General features: G+C 42.9%; 1 long non-coding RNA gene across 1 annotated transcript; it reads right to left on the reverse strand.

Annotated features, from left to right (window-relative positions):
- Window positions 1–19,177: 19,177 nt before the first annotated feature.
- LOC141917245 (uncharacterized) lies at window positions 19,178–22,380 on the reverse strand. Its single transcript, XR_012621261.1, has 3 exons — window positions 22,118–22,380; window positions 21,307–21,400; window positions 19,178–19,317 (listed from the first exon to the last, which is right to left on the reverse strand). It is a non-coding gene; the product is annotated as an uncharacterized LOC141917245 (long non-coding RNA).
- Window positions 22,381–22,639: the final 259 nt, after the last annotated feature.

Below are 22,639 nucleotides of genomic sequence, written 5' to 3' on the forward strand. Positions count from 1 at the left end.
TCCAAATAGAGATGATCCTTTTGATCCTTGAACAAGTAATTCTGCTCTACACTACACTACATGCTCCATTTTTCAGAAGGAAAGAGAAATATTAGACCAGGACCACTACCCATTGAGGTTAGTACCTTGTGCCGCTGTCGTGGTTTAACCCCAGCCAGCAACTAAGCCTCACACAGCCGCTTGCTCATTCCCCTCCAGCGGGATGGGAGAGAGAACAGGAAGAGTGAAAGTGAGAAAACTCATGGGTTTATATAAAGACAGTTTAATAGGTAAAGCAAAAGCCGCATGCAAGCAAAGCAAAAGAGGGAATTTGTTCATTACTTCCCATTGCAGGCAGGTGCTCAGCCATCTCCAGGACAGCTGGGCTCCATCACACGTAACAGTGACTTGGGAAGACAAACGCCATCGCTCCAAACATCTCCCCCTTCTTTCTTCGTCCCCCAGCTTTATGTGCTGAGCATGAGGCCATGAGGGCTGGGACATCCCTGGGGTCAGTTGGGGTCAGCTGTCCCAGCTGTGCCCCCTCCCAGCTCCTTGTGCACCCCCAGCGCCTCGCTGGTGGGGTGGGGTGAGAGGCAGGAAAGGCCTTGGCTCTGTGTAAGCCCTGCTCAGCGATAACGAAAACATCCCTGTGCTATCAACACCGTTCTCAGCACACATCCAAAACACAGCCCCATACTAGCTATGATGGAGACAATTAACGCTATCCCAGCCAAAAAGAGCACAGCCACACAGCCAGCATCCCCAGAAACTCCAGATGAAGACATTCAGGAAAACGAATCTATGTTATATGCCAAATACACGAGTTAAACTGTTTTAAACTCTTTTAAACTCTTCTGTATCAACCCTTTTATTCCGAGCTGAAGTGGCATAAATCACTGCAGCACACTCCAGTTCCAGAGGTTTTCTCTTCCCAGTGAAATTGCAGCAAACAGCATGAATTTCTAGGACATTAGCTGCTCTGTAGGGACTCTCCACAGTAAGGCCAAATTTTGTGCTTTCACAGTAGAGTAAGCAGCAGAAAGTTACTCTAAAACACATCAAAAATAGCCACATGGAAAAGAAATGTATTACTTGTTCACCCCTTCCCATTCTCTGCATATCAGCCAGCCCAAGGACAAGCGAGCTAAATTTGGGCTGCTCTGCTCCTAAATATGAGTGTTTACACAATGATTTAATGCAGTTCAGCTAATCCACTTGAAATCCCCAACCTTAATTATTTGCAATTATTAAATAGTGGATTAAATTTCTCAGCACCCCCTGTGGAGATGAACCTTACATGAAAAATCTTTCAGCTGCATCATGTTTGTTCTGCAAATGGCAAACATGAATTCAGGGAGGGAATTGACCAAAAGAAGTCACAGAATCATAGACTGGTTTGGGGACCTTAAAGATCTTCCAGTCCCAACGCACCAGCCATGGGCAGGGACACCTTCCACTAGCCCAGGTTGCTCAAAGTCTTCCCAAACCTACTTCAGATGTTGGTAAGTAGCGCATACTTCGAGGTACGGACGGCTTCTCAGGCTGGCTCCTACAATTTGTTCATATTCTGCTCACTGGGACTTTGATCCTTTTTCATTACACATTAGCAGTTATTACCTGCCCCACACTCCTTGAACGGGGTTTTCTACTGCTGGTGACAACACACTGACTTTTTCATTCTCCATATGTGCATCTTTGGATTTAATAAGACCTCACATCTCACTCCTGGTTACAATGTGTCATTAGCTGTAATTAGAAGTTAAAAATTAATCATTATTTTTCTCAGAAATGTAGATGTGAACAATATAGTTATAATTTCATTCTGATTTTTCCTTTCTATACCACTCAAGGCTTAACCATTAGATTTTTAAAAATTACTTTTTGCTTCACTTCTCATTTAGTCCAATACTCCACTGGTAAGGAGAGAGGAAAAATAGAGAAAGGAAATAGAAACTTAAAAAAATCTTTGTTTTATTTCAATGCAAATCCATTTCAATCTAAATCTGGTTTTTTGGGGGTTTTTTTTGTACTGAAACTGAAACTAACCCAGACACTTTTATGAAATATTGAAACACATGGATTACTACAAATATTTTTTCTTCTAAAAATGCATATACTGTTTGTAATTCCATTTTTCATTGGTGAATCTTTCAAATCAAAGAAACTTGCCAGCTCCAGAGAGGCACGTGTACAGTAGTTACATATTCATTTAACATTTCATGCTGTTTGAGCATGTGCTAAATACTTTATAGAACAAATAAAAGATAGGCAGAAATGTTTGCCCCAGTGAAAAACAGGAAAAACCCAGGGATTTAAACCAGAATTCCATTCTGTCCCTGTTACAAAGTATTTCCAAACCAAGGCTCCTATCAGCGTGCACACGTTGAATATGAGCCAATTCCCATCAAAGAGAATAAGATCAAATTGCAGCACTAGGGCCCATGTACTTGACAGTTATTAGTACTTAGTCTGAAACACAAAGAGTATTTTCTATCCTTGCTAATACTGATAAAGTTGGTAATGTATTTGCTCATATATTCCTCACTGAAAAAAAAATAAATATTGAGGTTGACTGGAGTGACTTCCTAAATCAGGTAGAACTAATTGAATTGTTTTGCCTGGGAAATGTGAAAGCATTTTTGAAAAAATAAAAACAAAAAATGATTTGTTTGTTTTGAATGAATTAAATGTTCCAGGAATTAATTTATTTTCAATTTCATTAAAATAAAAAGAAGAAGAAAAGAAAAGAAGATGAAGCAAGGCTGTCTTCTTGTGTTCTTCAGTAGTCTTTGAGGATCATTTCTGGAGAGTGTTGCTGGCACGGTCACAGCAGGGTGAAGATGCTCCATTGTGGTTGCACTTCAGGTTGGTGATTGCATAAGAGAGCAGCTTTCTTCTCGCCCACCACAAGGATACAGCATCAGTCATTACGTTTTTTAAATATATATTACTCTTCGTCACTCATCCTTTTTGTTTCAGTTTCTGCATGAAAAAGTGTAAAACATTTGAAAACGTTGTTAAGGGAGGAAAAGAAATCAATGTATATGACCTTCACTTGGCAGCCTTCAAAAGTGGTAAAAGCATCAGAACCAGGAGGGTTTTAGTGTGTTTAGCTGTGATTTGTAGCTGATGTCCTCAGCTCAACTACTCCATGAGTTTCATGCATAATGCAGCAGCAGTTTTGACTGAAGTCAAAAAATCTGCTGACAGAATGCAGTGTCAGCATCTGGGGAGATGTCTAATCAATTATTATAATATGTCTTTGTTGATAAAAGGTTTTGGTAATTCTGTTTGAACAGCATTTTCAGAACAATATGTTTTCCATTTAGGTCACAAGGAAAAAAATATGATTTCTTTTTTTCAGGAAATTGAATTCTGTCAGATAGCAGCATTCTGTCGTCTTGCCTTCCAACTTCTAACCAGCCTTGAAAACGCATGGGATGAGGGATGCAATGGAAACGCATTCATCACCACAGTGTTGACCACCGATCACAAGCACTTAGCTGGGAAGTGCAGGATCTGCCATCATCCTTTATTCTCTTCAGTCACAAAGAAGAGTAGCTGACCTGACATCTGTAAAAAAAAAAAAATAATAAAAAAGTGAAAACCTCAATCAAAGAGCCACTCTCAAATGGAAAGCCAGTATGTTAGGTTATCAAAGAAGGTCAACAGCTTTTGAGTTCTTTCAAGTCACTATAATACTTCCAGAGCACCTCATATTGAGAAGGGACAAAGCACACTGTAACCTGAACCTTTTGGCCCCAAATTCAAACCAACTTTCAGCCCAGAAACTTTTAGTAGTAAGAAATAGCTTGCCTAGCTTTCTGCCTTGGTAACCCACATTCTTCTGCATATCTTTAATTTTCTTTTTGGCTTGGCCCTGCTGAGAAAAGGTCTTCTTATGGCAAGGACACTCTGGATAGAAGCAGGAAGTACAAATCCCTCAGAAAATCCAGTTTTATGAGCTTTCCAGAGTATTTGATGGATCTCAGAAGCTCCATTTCAGAAAATTAGCACCTTGCCTTAGGACATGGTTATGCCAACCAGATCTCTGAACTGTTTGAGGTTCATCCACTGCTAATTAACATACTTCAATAACAGAAACTTATCTTTTGCACATGATTTCTTCTACCATACCAGACAATCGGTGATGCTCAGATGTTCCTCATGCTTCATGAGTTGGTAGGACCACCTTCAGCCATCCCCAGAAGCTGTCTTGGGCTCAGACAAGAGGTGACCTTAAAGAAAGCAGAGAGAGCCCCTACTTCTTCCCATCACTTTAAACTGCTTTATTTTCTTACAGCCTTATAATGGGGGGGGGGGGGAAGTTAAAAAATTTCTGCCTGTGCTTATTCCAGATGTAAGTCAGCTCTGATGCAGAAGTTGCAGGTTGTCAGGCTAACATGGACCTGCACTTGGGCCAATAAGCACTACTCAGTTTTTAATCCATATTAACTAAAGTTTGGCGATCTGGATGCCTACTTCAATGTAAAGCTTCTTTAAAAAATAAGGCTGTTCACACCTGCACTGATTATTGCTTGCCCAATCCTGGGCACACCAATTATTGACAAAATTTTTGAATCCATCTGGTGGATTTGACCTAAGCTTGGTGTGAGAGCAAGGCATAGTCCGATGAGTGCTTGTAATACATTTGGAGCCATTTAAGAAGTTACCTGCTCTCAGCCCCAAATTGCAGCTGCCTAAGCTGGGACATTGTCTCTGACTCATCCCTTTGGTGCGAAGTATGACAGATTGACTTAAATTGCCTGTTAAAGTTCCCTATCTAGAAGTAACCAAATATGCTGCAGATATTTCAAGGTATTTTGATGCTCAAAGAAGCAGATGGGCTCTAGTCATCATTTCAAAGTCTGCAAGTGCTAGTTTGCATCCTAGAGTCCCAATTTCCTTTCCAGATGTGGCTGGCAGATGCAGGGGTATGCAGGCATCTGACCTCACATAGACACCTGAACAAGAAACGATTTAGTCGGAATTCAGGCACTTGGTATGGGGCTTCATTTTAGCTTATTTCAATCATCTGGAATGTAAATGGCTTTTCTTAGCGATTTGTGGAGGGTCCCTTTACAGCTACTGAAGAGAGATTTATAGTTATTACGCTGTACAGTTATATATGTTGTCCCCTATTCTGCATAAGAGTTAAGTGCCTTGATAGTTTTACATGTTTGTCCCTAAGGGTTTGCATCTCTTCTGGAAATAGCACACAGGCATCTATGTTACCTAGACTTGTGTATGTATTTTCTGAGGGGGCCAAAATAGACCAAAGCTTAACATGAGAACAAAGCCCTAACATTAAACCAAAGCAAGAATTCACATCCCCCCCCAGCATGAAGATGCTGAATTTCGAGTTGAAACAGCACCTTTATGCTGAGTTACTGGCATTGCCTTTTTTGTTTTACGGATACCCTTACTTCCTTAACAGAATAAAGGAAGATAAAGTGCTTGCATGGAGATGTATTCACTTCTGTTCTGTTGGTAGTGATTTGAAACCTTTCACTCCTGTGATGTTAATGTCACTTTTAATATTGCAAATTTGCTAAGATGCCAAGCAAACAGCATTTAAATAATGTCTTTACAGGACCAGTGTGTGCATGAGTTTTTGGGCGAGGATGGCTGTGGCTTTTTTACCAGCATCCTTGCAAAGCACGTAGTCTACAGCCTCTTGCTTTAATTTCTGATATAAATGTAAATGGTAATTTTAACATTTTAGATACTAACTTGATTTCATCTGATTTTGGCAAGACACATGCCATGTATTTCACAATTTAAAAATCAGGTTTGAAAATGTCAGCTTTCATGAGCAGGCAGGCTGTGTCATTTACAGCACACCGAAGGCATGCGGCAGATAAGGCGAAGTGGGGCTTAAGGAGGCATTTAGAGAATATTTGCATCAGAGAAGGCTGCTGAGAGGGTGTCCCGATCCAATGTCGGGGGAGGTTTCCATACAATCCCAAGAGCGAGATTAAGACACAAACGAGGCCAAATGCCGTATATACTCAAAACAGGTTTTTATTATTAAAGAAGTGAACAGGGGTAGCGATAGGACAGAATGGAAGGAAAAGGCAGAAATAAAGCAAGGATGTGAGATAGGGCTGCAAGAATAGTCACCACCATGGATCCAGCGGCGTCCCATTGGTCCTCAGTCTTCAGTTCTTCGGTGGTGGGTGCACACGGATCTGGCTTCAATGGTAGATGCACATTGAGCAAAATTTTCTGCTGCTTTTTAAGTCCATCATATCCACTGATTAGCATTTCTGCTCACCTTTAGTTTTTTTTTTCTCTGGTCCCACAGGTTTCCTTGCATCTGGCTTCAGGGCAGGAACATTTGCCTCTTGTCAGTTCATTAGCCATGCAGGCACGGGGTCTGGCCTACACAATAGGGCCACGAATGGCTACAGGATGGGGCCAGCTCAGCACAGCTCTGCCCCTTTGAGGCTTGTCTAAAGAGTCCAGACAATGCAACCACAAAGAAGTGGGGGGGTGCATCCTTCAATACACTCCAGCTTCTCTGGAAGACACTCCCCAGACCAATTCACAGGCCTCAGCAGCTTCTCTTGGAGGTTTGCACAGACACAAGCAAGCTTTGAGGCAGTCATAGGACACTTCAGTCTCTCACAGGGGGAATGGCTAAACTATAGGGAAACTAACTGCCTTAATATGAATATCTAAATGAAATGCTGTTAAACGGCTTCTGACACCACAACTGAATTGCACCTTGGCTACTAGCTGTGCTAAACATTTACTAGTTGGATGCAGCAGATAGCATTAAAGCCTGCAAGTCTCACTCCTGTCTCCGTGTAAGAGGTCTACCCACAGTGACAGATAAGCATGGTCTGACCCCATTCACCATCAGAAACTCTGCTAACATGCACGCAAGGATCAGCCTGAGCTCCTGAGCTCTCCCAGGGATTAAAGGCTCAGCGTGTTCAATGCCAAGTCTTGTTTGTTCAGTTAGGATGGATCAAGCCTAGGAGGGCTGAGCTCCTAACACAAGCTGCTGGTGTCTGTCTACCACCACAATGGCCAGAAAGCACTTGGGCAACGGGGTTTAATAAATATCCACTTCTCTCAAGGATGTACTTCACCTCCTGTGTAGTCACAAATGACCTTCTCGTCCATCTCCAGGAAAGGACTTCATCTCCCTCTGCCTCTTCATCTGTCAGATGTTATGCTCCACAGTAAGGATTAGCAGACCTGCATCCCACAGCACAGTCCCTCAGAGAGCTGTAAATGGATGACATTTTCGAAGATCTGGAGACACCTGGGTGGTGTGTCCAGCCCCCCCTCGTGCACCTCTTCTCCATGCTGTGCTGTCTATCCAATCGTCCCTCTCATTTCAGACCAAGGGCTCACATTTCCAGTTCAATTACCATGGTTATACATGCTACTGGCGGCCAGGCTGAGCCCATCTGCAAGCACACACTCAGCCCTTGGCGGACCTCGCACTGCAGCCAGAGGTTCAAACAGAGCTACGTTGCTTTCCATTGTCTGAGTGTTGCCTTAAGAACACTTAAGTGTTTTGTTTCAGGATGGAGAGGACTGCGTCATGGTGAGAGAAAGTAAATTTGAACACCTTTAACAAACCAGTTTGGTTATTTGCTCATGTTTCACAGGACTGGGAAAGGGTCCCTGAGGCCTGGGTGGGATGGAACTGGGAAGCACAGGTAGTACCAGGGTACCCATCACCCACCCTTCATGTCCCACTGATGCTGAAGAGGTTGCACAGTGAGCACCGTGAAAAGGACAGGCAAAGTTTCCAACAGATGCAAAAAGGAGCAGCGAACTCTTTTCTGAGCATGAGCACAAAGTCTCCCTGTCAGACAGTCACTCCTGTGGACTGTTGGTGGAATGGCTGCTAATTAAGAAACCAGAGGCCTGAAATCACTTGCTTTTATCCTGCAGTTTTTCTCTTGTAAGGTTTTCCTGGGGTTCAGTTAGTCAGCACATTGAGGGGATTAGAGAGCCCTGGGAGATACCTTCAGAAATACTAGGGAGCAAATTAAAGCAAGCAAGGGGAGCTGGCCAGAGAAACAGCTTCACAAATACACAGGCTTTCAAAGGCACAGGCAGAAAATGCAAGACAAGGAGAAAGATGGAGCCTTAAAGAGAGACAAACGAGAGAGACAGTGAAAGAGAGACCACCTGCAAGGAATAAGAATTATTAGCAACTTTCTTCTTCACCAGCAGCCGTGTTTTCCCTCTAGATTTTGCCCACAGGAACAGCACTATGGCCATTATGGAATTTTTTCCTAAAACAACAGGAATTGTTTGCTCACTTCCAATCATTAGCAGCTCTGTTTCTCACACCCAGCTGCTGCGTGAGCACACAAGGCAGTGGGAACTGGTAATGAATGCTGCCTTTCCTTTTGGATCCTGAACATTTCTTATTATAAGATCCTGCTTTGCATAACTTGTTAGAGCACCAGAAAATCTGAAATATCCAGGCTCACATTTTCCTTGATATTTGTTTGCAACAGGAAACAAATTTTAGTGTAAGTTCCAAGTAATATTAACTATGTCTGAGAAAGGAGTCAGAGGAAAATAAATTGGTCTGCTGCTTTATAGAAATATCTGCCATGATTCATTTAATAGTTCTTGCTATTCAAGTAAGGAACCTGAGATTTGGATGTAAAGTCTCCTTTGTATCAAAGATTTGGCTTTGCCATCCATTCCTCTTCACTGAGTTGTAAGCCAAAAAGAAATCCCAGTTCAGATGGTCACAGTACAGGCTCAGTCTGTTGGAGCGTTTTTGTCATCTGTAGTGATGGGGAGGGCACTGTGGAACGGCCAGCCTTAAATCCACGGGACAAAGGGGCTTAGAAGTCCTCGGAGGTTTCTAAGAACTTCTTGAGTTGGCGACAGTCCCATACGCTGGGCCTCCAGACATCCCTTCCCACTGCTGCCACTAGGATTTTATTTAGTGAATAGCTGAGTCCCACTATTGTCTCTTATCTCCAGGGGCCGGTCTGACAAAAAGATGAATGGCCTGGCAGTGCTGCTAGCTGCATCCTTTGCCCAAGCACTGAAACATGATGGAACTGCTTGAGGCTTTAAAATTAGTGCTTAAAAAAGGTGATGGGGGAGAGGAGTGAATGAATGTGGAGAACTATGGGAAAGCATACTGTTTGTGCAAAGTCAAATGCTTGAAAAAACAGAAGCAGCAGCAATGAGGGTCCTATCCTCTTCCTCTCGCACTGGGATATTACACCACCCACAAGTGGGTCCTGAAGTGGTCTCGAGCCTGGTGCTGATGGTGTTGTAGGTGAGCCTCAGCTCCGGGGAGCAGATCAGTTGGCTCACTCTGCTCACAAAAAAAATACAGCCATTACTCAGAAATGCAAGTTTGAGTACTCTCCATGCTGAGAGGGTCCCGGGCAGCAGGGATGATGGAGAGCCGGTAGCAGCAGCAGGTCAGTGAAGCAAACCAAATTGGAGAGGAAGGGTTCACTCTGGAGAGGCTGAGAGAAAACAGCAATCATGGCAGTTAGCAAAATCATAAATAAGGCCTCCATTTTTTGTGAGAGAAATGGTCACAGCTGAGCAAATGCCTAGCAATGGGCTGTCTGGTGTGAATGATGGATAGAGAGAAGAACAAGGCTAGAGGAGGTTTCATGAGCAAAGTAAATACATAAAAGCAACCACTTGGCAGGAGAGCTGCGATGAGTGGGATACTTGGAGGTGGTTCTTGGAACACATGCCCCGTGGCAGGGAGAGGCTTTCTCTGCTTATAACAAGCCCATGGAATTACACAGATTCAGGGAGGATAAAACCTTCTGGGTCAACTTTTGTAAGTGATTTTGGCCAAAAAATAGGAATAAATTTTAGAAAAGAGAGCTTTTACCCTGACATTTTCAAACTGGAACATTTTGACTGTTTAAAAAAACAGTGTTTTCATTTCAAAATGGACTTAGATGTTTGAAGAGTAAAAATAATCGCACAATTTAATCTGAAATGAAGAGGGTTTTTTTGCACCAGGCAAATGCTGACAGTCAGCTTTAACCTTTGTGAAGCTTGGAGAGTGGCTGAGGGCTGGAGGAGGTGCTGATTCATACACAGGAAATGGCTATTTATAATAAGACCAAGAATTAACTATTTTTGCCCCCTGAAATTTTGCCACAGAATATTGTGGGTTTCAAAGGCAAGTGGGCAGATGAATGGGGAATGGATCCATGAAGGGCTATTAAGTACAAAAACATCAGTAGGCAACTGCAAGCTGAAAATGCTTGGGGAAATAACAAAGTACTCACCCTGTTCTTATACACGTCTCTTGGTGTCCGCATTAACTGCTTTGAAGATAGAAACCTGGGTTACCTATACCTTTGGTCCTACCCATGATGGCTGCTCTTGTGTGTCACAAACTAAACCCAAAAATGCTCTTGTTTTATTCTTTTATTTCCAGGCCCAAATTGAGTCATGAGCTGAGTCATTTCTGCTGCAATTCCAGCTCCTGCCATGATCAGACTTAGTTCCCACTGACCTCGCTCCTTAGCCTCACTGCTCCTTCAAAGTTTCATCTCTTACAGTAAGATTTATACAAGTAATTCAGTTTTTCTTCCTCTCACACCACTGCTGCTATGATGAGTTATGGGCCATTGCTGGTAGGTGCAGGTGCCACCCGTGACAGACCCATGGCTCAGCAGCCTTTGGGGAGCAGCACCACACTACAGCTACTGGTGGAGGTGAAATCTTCAAACAAGGGGCTCATATTTCAGAACTGCTAATTTTTGATCCAGCCAGGCTAATTTCTAAGTCCCACTGTTAACTTTTTCCCCAAACTCTCCCTAATCTGTCATCTTCATCTTGTAATGAAATGGTGAATTCGTTAGTTTGGCAGCCAAATAAGGCATGCAGGAGAACAAATACATTTCAGAGAAAATTAAATATATTTTCTATGGTTATTGACAAGATACACAAAAACCTATTTTACAACAAGATAAACTTGCTGCTTGACCTAAAACATCATGCTCTGATCTGTAGATAGTTCCCCTAGCCCTTTCATTTAAACTCCCTTTTTTCACTCACAATGTACGACATTCTTTCCGCAAATACTGTCTTTTACCTAAAAAATCAAAGGACCCCACTTTGAAAAATCTGGAATAAATCATCCTCTCATGCAGTGACAGGCAGGCTGAAGAGCTGCTCCCCAGAGCCCTGGAGTTGCACCGAGCCTCCCTTCTGCAACCCGTGATCAAACCAGAGTGCCGTGGCTCTGCCTGCTCTGCCTGCACCTCCTCTGCCTGCACTTCACCTCCCAGCACATTGCTCTGCTCATCAGGGCATGCAAATAGATAAACCGCCAGCTGAGATTCGGCATGTTATCTAAAATTGTTATCTCTCTGTCTTCCTAGTCCCCAGGACCTCATTTGCTGATGACAATACTTTAATGAAAAGCCATACTCATCCTTTTGTTAAGATTAAAGAAATGACAAACCGTATTGTATTCTGCAGCAGCACTGGTGTGGTCAGGTGGAAGAAGGGGTGGCAAGCATTAGCCTCTGAACACAGGTGGCTTCTTATTCTCCTGCCCTTGTACCAGATTCTTCAATGAAACACTGGAATGGAGTTTTGATAAGCTGTTGTGGCCACAACGGGGGACAGATGTCATGACATGGTCTTTAAGTAGAGGTAACTGTTGGACTTATGTAGTGTGTAGCTCTCACTGCGACTCATGTGGGTGAGGGGAGAAATTCCTCTTAAAAACAGGCCAGGGTTATTTCTTACCCTGGTCTCAGGCAGAAGTGAGTGCACAGCCCCACTGGTGTTATTTCATACTGTCTTCATTCCACCTTCATGGGGTGGGGGTTTCAGCCCACCGCCTGTAGCTGCAGGACTTGCCTGAGACTCACTGATACGTTGACCTTTTTTGCAAGCCTGCTTGCACAGATCCACAGTGATGTGAATATCTCAGAGCTCTGGTTTTGGGTTTCCCTGCTAGGAGGATCTTCATGGTTCAAGCCCTTCTCCCCTTGCAGTCAAGTCCTAGTGATGTTCTAGCTTAGACTGATGGCCATGTTGACTCTGCAGTGAATGAGGCCACACGAAGTGGCTTATAATATTTTTATTTCCTTTGCCTGACAATTTCTTAGTTTCAGACCCTTCCAGGACATAGGGCATAGAAACCCAGGTATAGTTTATAGCACAGTTCCTCCCTGTGCTTCTCCAGCACCAAAGGATTTCACAGAACAAGTGATGTTTGATGAGGCAATTCCAGTCCTCCAAGGGAGGAAATCTATCCCACCCTAGAGAGGCTCAGCCTTAAATAGGATGCAATTAGGTATAGCAGTTGTGCTGCCCTTGGTCCCCAAAATGGAATTCGCCCTTAGAAGGGTGTAGGACCAGTCAAAACTACATTTTGAAGGAAAATTTATGTTTTCAACAGAACTGGATTTTTCAAATGACCAGCCACCTCTAGCAGACGACGTTACTATTTCATCAGAAACGCCAACTAATTTTTTGCCAGGAGCACATATATTATTACTCAGAGGAGCGTGTGGTGGCTTGTGTGGATTGCAGAGCAGGTCCTCTGGGACCCACCACCCCAGAGCTCCTCCAGTGCTCTTCTGGCCCCTGCATGGGGAAGGGGACCATGTCATGTCTTGGACCACCACAGCCACCCAACTTGGACAGGAAAACAGCAACCTGCAGCACAGGGACTGTAACTCCCAGTGCAAATTACTTGGTTTCCCTAGCAGAATCTCAGATAGACATATATTCAAATATTTGAACACAATATAAAAATTCTCTCATAAGTTAAACAAAAGGAGGGGACTAGTTTTAGCTAGCCATAAGGAGAACTTTGAGCAAGAAATCACAAAATCCAGCATGTAACAGTGCAAATAGATATCTAATATGTATAAAAAGATATAATAATTATATAGACTAGTTGATATTGTACATGTAATAATATTCATGTATAAAAATCAATATTATACATGTAATAATATAAATATATTTAGATAACAAACCATATATACAGTAATATAAATCAATATATTTTTTATATGGGGCAGAGAGCCAGGATTTCTGAGACACCTATGCATCACTCCTCATCCTTCCAGAGCAGGGATGACCATAGGCCACAGCCACGTCAGCCAATCCCTGTGCTGGATTTGCTCTGAGTGCCTCCAGCCTGTTAGAAGGAAGACACACCGACACGTGTGCAAACACACATCCACACACTGTTCTCTCTGCTGGGAGTTCGACTTTGATTTTTACCTGTTTGCTTTAATATAAAGTAAAAGGTCATTTTAGAGTAACATTCCACAGTATCTCTCTTATCTGACATTTCCACCATAAATAAGTTCCTTGGACACCTTTTTAGGATGCAAAATGATTAATATCTAACACAACTCTGAAATATAATAAACTCTGCCTATCACTGCTGCATCTCCGCTGGCATGGTTTTAATGCATTTCTCTTCAGGGCAGCTCTGTGGTAGGGCAGACATTCTTAACCTTGTTTTACACATCAGGAGGGGGTGCACAGACTTCAGAACGTAAAGAGAATAATCTCATTTATCTTGAACAGCCCTCACCTTTAAAAACCTCCTTCTCTCCAGCACCTGTATATAGATGGGACTAGAGCTATAGTATGCATTGAATAACTCCTCTACTTCTTTTCTTCCCACAATGTTCGCTACATCCCCCTACGCTATCCTCTAGTTCTGTCAAATTTCTTTGAACGTGGTCAGAAGGCTGAAAAGACAAGGAGACACCCAAAAATAGAGTGATCCCACATGATTCAATTTCCTTAGGAAACCAGCCTGAAAACAGCAGGAAGCATTTCTGTGCTCCAAGCACAGAGAAGAGAGCAACAGCAGCACAACAAACAGCACGAGAGGCAGCAGACCCCCCATGCGTTGCAGCTAGGAGCTGGAAGAAATTGCCAACCAATCTTAGAAAGTGTGTAGAGACTCAGCAGCTTCAAACGCACCTTGGAAAAATGGAAATTAATCTTGTTGAAGTGATAAATGATGTGGCTAAGGGACCAGCTCTGGAGCAGAGAGGCCAGGGTGGGATCCAGGTGGGGCAGGATGTGCTGCTGAGGATGCATCTGCCCTTCATTCTGGCTTCTCTGGATCCAGGTAGCACTGGAATAAGGAGTCATGGTTAGAACAATCGTGTTGAAGGTTAAATTGTGCTGTTCAGTGAGGAATAGCTTCTTTTCTTCATCATGCACGTAAACAGAAGGAGACTAGAAGTGAGCTAACATGGAGCAGCCCACAGCAGTGACAAATAGTGTGGTTGGCCAGAAAAATGTTTCCAAGCAGGGATTTTGAGTCCAAAATACAGTTCTGTTAAATTGAAAGAACTTTGCAGGGAAGACTTCAGTGTTAATGTCATTTTCTGTGGGAGGAAAATCAGAAAGTTTGGGCCTGTCTCTCTCACCTCATTTCAGGGGGTTTTTGGCATTAGTGGTTCATTGCTGCATCTCCACAGCATCTTGATTCCACCTACCTCACCTGTGCCATCATAGCTCATTAGTGTTGGCCTGATGGTGGCTTCTGGACCAGAAATATTTTGTGCCCAGTTTGGAGGATACACTCACACTAGACAAAATGATGGAGCAGTGGCCATTCCTACAGTGAGATCTGAGTCTCCATCCCTGAAATGAGCAACTCTGCTGGAACAAGTGGAGGAAAGAGAGCACAGGAATTGAAGCTGATTATAATTTGGATCCATTTGCATGTGCTTGACAGGTCTTCATACCTCATGGCTATAAATAACTACACAGGGTGCCCTGCAGCAGGGAATCAGACCTTGCCAGGACAATGGTTTTTGCAGTGGTCAGTAAAAGATCCCTTGCAGAAAAACCACCACTTGCTCCTGGTGGAGCAGGTTGAGACCTTACAGGTTTTTGGTGGCCCTGGGAAAGCATAGCAAAGGAAGAGTTAATGGAAATGTTGACTGGAGCTGGTAGGAAGGAATATTGCCAGAAAGTGGCTTCGAGGAGAAAGTCCTCCAGGCACAGTGGTCCGCAGTGCTGCAGCACAGGGCAAGGCAAACACGGCATCATTATTTTGTCTGGCAAGAGACAGAAGTTATTTGTCTTTTCTTTTTTTTTTTTTTTTTTTTCTTTCCACTTTTAGAGAGAATCAGGGGGTTTTTTACTATACAAATGAGGGTCTGTCTACCATAGGGAGATTCAGAAAAGCTCATCAAGATTCAGTCTAAAAATGGATAAATGAAAGCACATTAAACAACCTATGTAGACACACTCATTTGGAATTAAAGTGTCCGTAATTAAGTTTTACTTAATTCACTTTTGAAGTGACTTGAGCCAAATCGAATTAAGGCCACTTTCATTTTAAATGAAAGTATCCAGATCTGGATTTAATGTAATTTAACTAATCCACTTGCAATTCACACCACTAGTTAATTTTGGATTAATTTCCCCTTGTAAGCAAGCTCTTAAACAGACAGCAGGAATGCAACTTTATTTTCCCTTTTCCATCTAGAGAGGGAGCCACAGAACTTCTCTTCCCCCAAAACATGCCTCTGCTCTGTGCAATTTAACCCCTTTTTACCATGCCTGGGGTGAACCTGATCCAGGGTGTGCCAGATGGCTGTTGTGACATCCTCAGCTGAAAGGAGACAGGGATGTTCCTCTGATAGTTCTTCTGAACCATCACTGACGTCCCTCTCCCAAAAACATTTCCTCTCGCAGGATTTTCAAGCTCACTTCCAGGAAAAGGTTTCATGTAGGGAAAATAAAATTTGGCAACAGGCTCTGGGAAGAGACTGCTGAGGATTATTGGCCTGGCTTGAGGGGGGCAGGATCCAGGCAGACTTTTTAGTGAACTGAAGTAGGGCAGATCCCAAAGGGCTTTGGCAAACTAAGGAAAGATGCCATGTGCTGTATGGTGGGACTGGAAAGACTTCAGACAACAAGTTCTGTTTAATTAAATCCCTTTAAAAAGCTGCAAAGGTCAGTTTTAGGTGCCCTGAACTGCCTCAGCAGCATGAGGGTGGTGGTGTTTTTCTGGGTTAATTGAAATAAGGGATCCTGTCGGGGTCACCATTAGCCGGGGTCCTTATTTCTCCATGCGGGAACAGGAACGACACAACACCAATGTGATGATCAGATCGTCCATCTTTATTTTTCCAATCCTGGTTACATTTATATTCTACTAAGTTCCGTACACGCACTCATCTATCTTCTAATAGGCTACAGGTTATCTGCAAGCACTGTTCATGCGCCTCTACAAGTATTTGCATTGGTTAATTGCAATTAGCACGAAAAGCCCAAAACTTGCCAAAAACTCCCTTGTCTCATACCCTGTTTTGCTCAGACTTGTGTGCTTTTGCTGACCACAGGTGTTTCTCACTTATCTGCTATCTTGTGTGTTTTTGCCAGCCTTATTTTGCTGGCCTTGTCTTCGTCCTTGCATTCTTCTGCCTGCACTAACTTTCCCCCAGCGCGGCCCAGACTCCTACATCATCCTTTTGGAGCTTCTAACAATGCCAAGTCATTAATGGAGCAACCAGCAAATGAACAAGCAATAGTGGGGCTGGAAGGGACCTCAAGCATTGTAGGAAAGAAAGCGTTTGCAATGGAGGGCAAGGGTCAGCACAGCTAACGCAGATGGCAGATACCCAAATCTTGCTGCTTTTGGTTTGAACTACCACAGTTCAAATACAGTTCAGTTCATGCCAAGTCTCTTAAGGGTTTAAGTAACCCTACTGTGGAGCACATAACCCCATGACAGCTTGGGATTCACCCAGAGAAGGACTGTGCTCCCATCAGTAATAACAGCAATAACTTTTATTACTGCAGCTTGTGGTGGACATTATCTGTTCACACAGGCTTTGAAAAAAAGAAGATGGTCCCAAATAAAGAATCATAAATCACAGAATGGTTTGGGCTGGAAGGGACCTTTAAAGGTCATCTGGTCCAACCCCCTGCAGTGAGCAGGGACATCTTCAACTAGATCAGGTTGCTCAGAGTCCCATCCAACCTGACCTTGAATGTTTCCAGGGATGGGGCACCTACCACCTCTCCAGGCAACTTGTTCCAGTGTTTCACCACCCGCATCATAAAAAAATCTCTTATATCTAGGTTGAATCTACCCTCTTTTAGTTTAAAACTATTACCCCTTGTCCTGTCGCTATAGGCCCTGTTAAAGAGTCTGTCCCCATCTTTCTTACATGCTCCTGGGGTTTTTTAAGAGAAAGAAGTCCACTTCCAAAAACATTTTGGGAGTCAAGTGGTTCATCTGTCTCTTAATCCCCAAGGGACTGCTAGTAATCCACACTTCACTTGTAACATCTCCCCATAAGGTCACCTTGTGTAACATTTTGCATCTGCCAAAAGCACTAGTAAGGTCCTCTGGCGTGTGTCCCTCTTGGTGACACAGGGGAGGAATAAGTAGCTCGTCCAGGCATTGCATTTTCTGGAGTAAGGAGTGAGATTCAGGAGGAAACTTCACCAGGAATAGACCTGGCATCTAAGCTCATACTTTCATCAAAGATGAGAGCTTTCCTTGGTTAGAATTCAGAAGCTGCCTTTCTTTCCAGCCACAAACCAGAGCAGTTTAATTGAGGAATCCTGCCAGGGAGGTACAGCTTGGCTCCAGGGTGCCTCCACCCTTCCCTGCAGCACCTTTGATTTCCTAAATCGAACTACACTTCCCAGAAGGCACTTTCCCTGGCAGTGCCTCCAGGCAGGCCTGTGGCTAGGGCTAGTTAGAGTTTCCTCTCTCAGGCTTTTGACTTTTTCCAGCAAGACGAGGGAACAGACACATTTTTTAAAAATATCATTTAATCAAAAGAAAATCTATTCTTATGGGAAATGAAGAAGGAAGAAATAAAAAAAAAAAAAAAAAACACCCTCTGGGGAGATGGAATATTTTCAACCAGCCTAATGATAACTATTCCACAGCTCCCTAAATCTGGCTCCCTGCCTTTCACATAAGCAGTGAACAGGTAGGAACTCCTGCTGTCAGTGTTTTACTTCATTTGTGACCCACCACCTCTTTTCAAATAAATTCCCGTTGAATTATCTGAAGTGAGCAGAGAGCAAGGGGGAAAAGGAATTCAGGCTGGGAGGATAGTACTGAAGTTATTTCAGCTGGAAGATCGAGTGCATTGCATCCATTTAAAATTCATTTAAAATGGTGAAAGAGGTGTTTTGAACTCAGTGGGAAGTTGGTGACTGATTTGAATTCACCCTCGAAGGCCCTGTGACAGCGAAAGGCTCTCTGGAAAATAAAAGTCCCCAGAGAGGTCTCCTGGGATGTGGGGAATGGTACAAATCAAAGCAAACCGGAGGTGTGACATAGGTCTTGGCAAAGCCAGAGGTGGAGGATCTGGGCATCTGCCTTCCCTGGAGAGCAGAGGTGAAGCCACCCGCTGCCTGTCCCCCATGGCAGCCCTCAGCTGGCTCCTCCTCACTGGGGAGCATCCCCCCAGAAACATGCCTGTCCCCAGGGGAAGGTGCCTGAAGCCATTTTTTCAACTGAGGCCTCAGGGTGATGCCCAAAGGGAATGCAGTGGGGTAGAAAATTGAGCAGGGCTTTGATGCATTTACCAGCTTAGTTTAGCAACAACCAACAGCAAGGAGAGCACCACCGCTAATTCCAGAGAGGGGCCCTGCTCCCCCCATGGCCATTAGCTGCCTGCATCAGCCCTTATTTCTGCCTTAGTTTTCCTATCTGTGGAACAGTGATGATAAATAATACAGACCCATTTTTGTGATGGATTTGAGCTCTCTGGATACAAATTGCTAACAGTGGCAAATACTCTTGAAGGTAGTTTAAAGAAACATAGATAATTCAGTGTGTTTTGTAATATAGCTTACGCTGCTTATACACACATATATATGTGTTTCTGTTTCTTCTTAAGATTCATTTCATTTTTAAGTGCATGTGAGAACAGCCCAGAGTTCAGCTATACAGCTCTTATTATTGATGGTTTTTAAAAGTAAATAAGTGTATGTTATTATGATTTCATCTCCTGTGCCGGAAAGCAGCGCTCTGAGTGCGCATCACTCTGGGAGACCTGCCATGTTTATATCCCTTATGAGATACGTCTTTGTTTTCTGAGGCGCAGAGTGTCTTCTCCATTTCACAGCACACTAAGGATTAACACCCAAACTGTAAAATGCATTGTACTTCCACTGTTAATCTGTCACATAAAAAAAAAGAACAAAAATAACAACAAAAAATCTTCACTTGCCTTTACTGACTTTCCACATCGATGATTTTTTTAGCATTTTTGGAAGACAGTTGAATCTTTCCAGGAGATGGGTGATGTCTTCAGGGCTCTTCAGGCTGCAGCAAGGGTGATCCAAACCGTATATAACCTCTGTTTCACACTGTACCTGAAAGACAGACCCCGGGTAGCTGAGGACAGCCTTTGACTCGAGAAGGCAGGCCTGAAATCTCTGCTCCTGCCATATAAGTTTAAATAAGTGAGTTTGTGCTGCAGTTCCCATATGCAAGACAGGCATCATAGACCCCTCCAGTCTCACCAAGGCTTTCTGTGGGGCTTGGATGTTAGCACAAAATAGGGTATGTAAATAGATAATACGGGGAGAAAATGCAAGCCTCAGCTGTTTCTTGTTTTTGAAAGAAAAGAATGCCTCCAGCTTAGGAGCTCGCAAAAAGTTTGTAGCATTTTATATGAGCCTGGATTCCCACGTGGGGTTTGGAGTGAATTTTACATAAAGTTTGTCTGGAAATGTTTCAGCCTGCAGCTGAAAATAAAACTCTGCAAAGGTACCAAACCCTGGTGACTCACATCTGATCCCAGGCTGAGATTTTTCAAAGCTGCAGAGGAAAGCTGGATAGCAGAGTTCACATTAATTTTAATAAGAATTGGGCATTCAGATCCTGTAAGTGATAGCAGGGGGTATCAGCCTCAAAACCTGTACAAGCCCCAGCCAAGCAGGACTGCATTTCTGCAGAGCTCTGACAGCTCTAAATACCTGTTGGAGCCAGCAGAGACGTGGCGTGGCACAACCACATGCACACAGGTACACAGGCGCCTGCGCCCACAGCATTGCCAGCACCTTCCAAAAGTGATGGGGATATTTTTTAGCCTGTATATTTTGAGGTGGTTTTTTTTTTCCTGCCTACTAGGAAGCAGGGATTTTCTGCAAAGTGTGTTCATATGGCTAAGTGAAAGCTATAAACATGCAAACTCCAGTTCAGCAAGTTTTTATGCTGATTGCTGGACCTCTGCTTTGAGCAGATCCTAGCAGCATATAGCTTGATGCTGAGGAATTTCTTAATGAACAAGTTTCAGCACAGTATTTATGGCAATGCTGAGAGGCCCTCTAGTTATCAGGGGATAAAACTCAGGTTTAGAGGTTCAGACCATTTCTTAATTCAGGCTTTTAACTCAGAATTGCACAAGCAATTAAAACACTGGTGGATGCAAAACTTCTGTAAGAACTTCACATTGCCACAGTCTCTCAATGTGAGGTTTCCTAGTGAAATTTCATTAGGGTTTTTTGGCTCTATTTTGGTGCTTCTGATGCCCTCAATGAAGAAAGACATGGGCCTATGTCACAGCTGGCACCGATCTAAGCGGCCGGCACGGCCTGGGTGGGCTGCCCATGGCAGGGGAGATGTGGGCTCCTTCTCAGCCCCCCAATGTTTTCTACTTCTCCCTCCGCAGCTCTGCAGGAGCAGACCTGGCTCTTCCACATCTCCTATGTCATGGCACTCAAGCTCCAGGCCGTGGCTCTGCTGGGTGCATCACTTCAGATTTTTCCAAACACTGAGTTTTAAGTATATCTCTAAATATATTGTTTTAATCTTTATTCATTATTTCCAGATTTTTCTGAACATCAAGAGGTTTTTTCCCAGCATATTGGTGAAAATGTATTTTTTAATCTTTGGTACTGAAGAAAATATTGATGATACTGAACTCTGACAAGCTAAGCATTTGCCTTATTATCTTGAGGGGTTTGGTGGTGGTGGTTTTTTGGTTAATAGTTAAGTACTTTCCAATCCCTGCAGACTAAACTGATTTATGGTATTTCAGTGAATAAGCAGGGCATTACCTAGCTACTACGCATTAATTCTTTCCTACCTTGCATTTTTTTGGATAAGATTTTTTTACCTTAGGTAGTGACTTTTAGCCAATACCCAGTAGAGTGCTTGATGTGCCAACTACATGTAACTCTCACTGTCTTATATAAACATTGCAACACAGGAAAGTAACCTCTGTGTTCAACAGACCACAGGCATTGCTGAAGTCAACAGTACAGCCAGCACACGCAGTAACCGTAGCAAATACAACTGTTGATGTAAAAGCCATTCCCTTCCACTCCTGAATTTGCAGTGGAAGTGTTTGAGCTTACCTCGATAAATGCTCAAGCTTCTGTCGATGACCAGTATAGCAGCTCTGAATCAGAGGATAATTGTAGAAAGGTCTAGACAAATGCATGTCATCATCTATAGGCAAGAAAGTAAAAGAAGTTAAAGAAGTAACTTCACATTTTTAAACTAAAATTGTGGACTAAAAAGACAGAAGATTGTACAAGCTGAGCCTCAAGCACAGGCAAGACCCCAACTTTGAAAGAAGCCAGTCCTGTTTCTGCCTTTGCTAAAAGAGAGGTAAGACACAAGACTCAATTCCTTCTTGTCTCAAGTGCCATTTCAAGTTGATGTAGCACTCAGAACATGTAGTGTAAGGTCGCTATAAAAAAATCCCAGCAATTCTCTAAGGGAATGGTTTTTAAACATGTCACATCAGCATTTGTAAGACAATTAAGGCTGGCCATTGAATTTCTAATCTGTCCAAATAAAGAAGTATTTCCAAGGTGTATTTCTTCCTCAAGCAATAAATAAAAAGTTCAAAACATGCAGGGAATGCTTTTACTGGAAAAACAAGCATTACAGTATTTCTTGTTTAATAGCAATGTGTTTGAAATTACAAGTAGTTCAAGCTGTGGACACAAGCAACTCCTGGAAGTCAGAGGCATACTGTTCTCTCTAAAAAACATCCAGGAAAGAAACTGCTTGCATTATTCTACACTATTTGAAAAAACAGACCAGTCTCAGTTTCACAAACAGAATTTCAACACACACTGCAGCTGAACCAACACGACTTGTTATCGATTAAACATTTACAGAAACAGGGCTGAGCACGTGTTCATCGGAATCACTCACTGGAGAGTCTCCTGGTCACAAATGGGTCACAGTTCAGGCTCACCTACACCCTCTGGAAGGAGACTGGGTCCACAGAACCAGGTGACCACTTGTGCACACCCAGAAATGAGGTCAGTTACCACCTGCTGATTTGTCAAGTCTGTAAATCCTGAAAAAAGGCATAAGATGGTTGTTGTTATGCAATTCCTTTAATTTTGACAAAACTCCATCATCTTAAACAGAAAGTATAAAAATAACACAGCAGAAATCTTTGTCTTTCCATTTTTCACTCTGTATCACTTCCTTATTTGAAGAAAAAACCCACAATCACCAGCAAAGCAAAAAGCAATCCCTACAAAGAGCCACATTCACTGAAGGCTAAAATAAAAAAAAAAAAATAAAGCCTGAACTATTAAATACACTCATGAATAAGATATGTCTTTCACATAGCAGAGATTTTTACTACAGCAAAGGGATATTCTTTTTTTCCCCTCAATAGTCCAAGGACAATTGAGAACACAAAAAGCTATAGAAACTCAAGTT

Source organism: Strix aluco, chromosome 36, assembly GCF_031877795.1.
Source record: "Strix aluco isolate bStrAlu1 chromosome 36, bStrAlu1.hap1, whole genome shotgun sequence".
NCBI lineage: Eukaryota > Metazoa > Chordata > Aves > Strigiformes > Strigidae > Strix > Strix aluco.